The sequence below is a fragment of the Notamacropus eugenii genome, chromosome 6, assembly GCF_028372415.1.
Source record: "Notamacropus eugenii isolate mMacEug1 chromosome 6, mMacEug1.pri_v2, whole genome shotgun sequence".
In the NCBI taxonomy this organism is placed as follows: Eukaryota; Metazoa; Chordata; class Mammalia; order Diprotodontia; family Macropodidae; genus Notamacropus; species Notamacropus eugenii.
The window spans coordinates 142384430-142388500 of NC_092877.1; positions in this window are offsets into that span (position 1 = coordinate 142384430).

Here is a 4071-nt window from a genome sequence, read left to right on the forward strand (position 1 = left end):
TAAAAATAAACATACACACATAATATATATATTATTTGCCCTCATAAAATTGAGCTAGAAAATACCCTTGGAGACTGTTCTTTCCAAATACTTCATTTTTTCAGAAGATAGACCTGGAGATATAGTCACTTGTCTGAGGATACTTGTGGTCCTTTTGGCTTTCTTGTATTTACCCATTTCATTCATTCATTCATTCATTCATTCATTCATTCAGTTACAAACATTTTTTACCTCTTTACCCCACTCCCTGCCCCTCAGTTGAACAATTTTTTAAAAAAATCCTAAGAACAAATTCTCTCACAGTCTGACCAAACAAATTCCCACATTGGGCCTATCTCCTTCTAGACTGTAAGTCCCTCCCCTCTCTGACAGGAGATGGTTAGCAGGATTTGTCTTTCGTCCTCCAAACTCATAGTTTACTTATGATTACATTCATCAGGGTCCTCTGACTTAAGCTGTCTTTTGACTATGTCTCCTCACTTCAACTCCTAAGAGTTAATCATCTGTTATGTGCTTGTGTTACGGATATTGAGTTAGAATGCAACTGTGGCAGATTGAAAAGAGCTTCTTGAATCCAAAATAGAAAATTTTAGAAACATTATGCAAATTAGAGCACATAATGGTTGGCTGGAAGGGAAAAAACCCACAAAGACTTGAACACCTTATGTCAGCAGCAAAGGTGCAACCTTAGACATCCTTTCTGTGGGAAGAGGAGATCAGTTGTTGTAACTCTGCTTAAGTTAAATGGAAGAACCCTTCAGGGAACCAGGTCATTTTCTGTGGAGGAATAGCATTTTTGGACTTAAAGCAATACAAATGAACTCCAGTTTGGGTACTTTCTGGACACAACACAGAAATAATTTTCTCTCGGTATTCCAGTGGGTGATTAAAATGCTAATTTTATTGCTAGGACTCAGTTTTATGAATTTTATCTTTGGAAGGAACTAGGTTTTCTCCAGTTGTGAAATGCCCTACCTAATGATGCCTTCAAATAGGCTACAGTCACTTATTCAGCTTTGATTATTACTCCAAGGGTTGAATAAGGGCTTCAGGTACCATTGGCAGGCATAAGGAAAGGAGGTTAAAAAGAAAGAGAGAGGGAAGAAAAGGGAAAGAGAGGAGGAACGGACTTTGAATGCTTTTGCTTCTTTGTCTGGGATACCCTCTCACTAATCTCCCTAATCCCCTTCTTTCTCTACTTTTTTTAAAGTCTGTTTTTTAGTTTTGAGTTCTACTTTCTCTATGAAGCCCTCTCTTATTCCTGTAGCCCATCATAATCTCCCTTTTATATGAATTCTTAAAATTGATTATATATTATTTATTGATTTATTTACTTATTATCTTACCACTTACCATTTGTAGTACCATCTCTGGTCTACTTAACCCCAACTAGTGCTCATGGGCTGGGTTCTCCTGTACTCTCCTGAGTACAGTTACTCCATGTTTAAGATACTCTGGGTTCACACACCTAAAATGATAGCTCATGACCCCCAACCAATGTATTTACCTTTAATAAGGAAATAGTTCAGTGCAAAGGCATTTATTGAACTGATATTATAAGTACAAAGTAACAAAATATTCTAGCTTCCCTCCCCCACCAATAAATCTGGGCTTGCATGCCTAGGGAACACACATAGCACAGACCTTTTGGGGTACTGGAGAGTACAGATATGCTTTTTTTTTCACGTTGTCTTCATTCTTTTCCTGGGCCAAGTACTCCCCTCTTCTACCCAGAGTTGAAGAAAATTTTTTTTCAAGACCTGAATTTTTCTTTCATAACCTGCTCCTTTTCTTTAACAGTTCGCAGAAACTTATACTTCTTAGAATTTTTCCCTGCATTGACTAGAACAGTGATTCTTAGCCTAAGGCCCATGAACTTTGCTGAAAAAAAATACACATACATACACATGTGGGTATGTGTGCGGGTGTGTGTGTGTGTGCATGTGTATTCCAACAACAGTATTTTATTGCACAGTTATTTCTGCTATAACAGGGCATATGAGTTCCCCAAAAGTACATGCTATGCAGAATAGTGCAATAAAAACTATAGAGTTATAATACTGAACAACTCTCTCAATGACACATGAAGAAAGGTAGAAACCTCGTAAAATTATATATAGATATAAAATACACACATATATGTATATATACATGTATATGTATACACACGCATATATATATATAAAATGGTTTAGAAATACATAAAGACTACAATAAACAGTGGTAGCATCCACAACCTTGAGCAGAGCCCTTGGTTACCATGGGCTGGAGCCCTTGGTGGAGGGTGGGGTTGGTTCAGACCAGCCTCCTTTGCCCACAGTTCTTATTTTGCTAGAAGAATGCCTTGTCATTCTGTCCCCTTTTACAGATGAGAAAAACACCCTCATAAAAGTTTTGCCTGTGGTTACATTAGTATTAGAACTAGTCAAGAAATATGGGAAATACAAAATGCCTTTAGGATGGAACCTCATCTATGGTCAGAATAAGTCATAGTTACTGAACCTTAGTTTTCTCATCTGTAAAGTGAAGGAATCAAATGCAATGACTTCTAAGATGTTTCCAAGTCTAATGTCCCTAGAGCATATGATCTATGTAGTAAAATGTTCTTAACTTCAAAAAGAAAGAGAGAGAGAAAGGAAGGAAAGAAGGAAGAGAGGGAAAGAAACAACTAGTTCTGGATTTGTTTCTCATTAGCTATGTGACTTTGGACAAATCACTTTATCTCTCTAGACCTCAGATCAGTCACTTGGAAAATGAAGGCAGAAGATCTTCAAGGTCTTTTTCTGTTCTGAGTTCTACAAAAACTTATGGAAAAGAGAACTAGATGCAGCAGTATATTGGTAAAGGTTTAACAACTGGCTCTCTGGGGGGGGGGGGGAAGTATACATTACATTTATAATATATTATATTTAGTAGAAAATATTAGGTTGTTGTTGTGGTTCAGTAGTGTCCAACCCTTCATGACCCCATTTGGGGTTTTCTTGGCAAAGACACTAGAGTGGCTTGACCATTTCCTTCTCCAGCTCATTTTCCAGATGAGAAAACTGAGGCAAACAGGATTAAGTGACTTGCTCAGGGTCACATAGCTAGTAAGTATCTAAATCCAGATTTGAACTCAGTAAGATGAGTCTTTCTTATTTTAGTCCAGGTGCTCTATCCACTGCAATCACCTAGCTGCCTGATATAAAGGGTTAGTATATACTAAATAGTAGCTCTTAAGTTTAATCTGCATTCTTAGCATTTTCACCATCACTTTCTTAAGTCTAGACAATCAGCAAAACAAGAATCAAGTCCTGATCTGGAGTGTTTGTCAATTTCCAAAGGGCAAATATTCAGACTGAAACGTTAACAATAGACTCTAGGGAGATGGCTCCAGCATATGCCTGCCTGGATCTCTTTTCACTATATTATACTCGGTCCCTGAAATGGAAACAATGTGAAAGTTGCTAAAGACATCTGGGAAACAACTGTATTTCCCTGAGACTTCTTTGTTGCAGTTGTTTTACAGATTCATCCAACTCTTCATAACCCCATTTGGGGTTTTCTTGGCAAAGACAGTGGAGTGGTGTGATATTTCCTTCTTGTGTTCATTTTGCAGATAAAGAACTGGGACAAACAGGGTTAAGTGACTTTCCCAAGGTCACACAGTTAGTAACTATCTAAAGCCTGATTTGAACTCATGTCTTCCTGACTCCAGGTCTGTAGCTCTATCCACTATGCCATCTAGCTGGATACACAGATGGTAAATAAGCCATCAGCTATAAAAACTGAGACATCACAATAGAAGGATAATTTCCCCTAAGGAGGGAATGGCTAAACAAATTGCTGTATATGAATGTAATGAACTATTACTGTGCCATGGGAAATGATGAACATGGTGAATACAGAAAAGCTTGTGATGAATACAGAAAACATATATATAAACTGATGCAGAGGAAAGTAAGCAGAACTAAGAAAAGAATATACGGGTACTACCACAACAATATAAACAAAAAAGGAGAAATACAAGTAAAAAATCAGAAGTGAATACTGCAAAATTATAAAGAACAAGTATGGCTCAAAGGAAGAGAT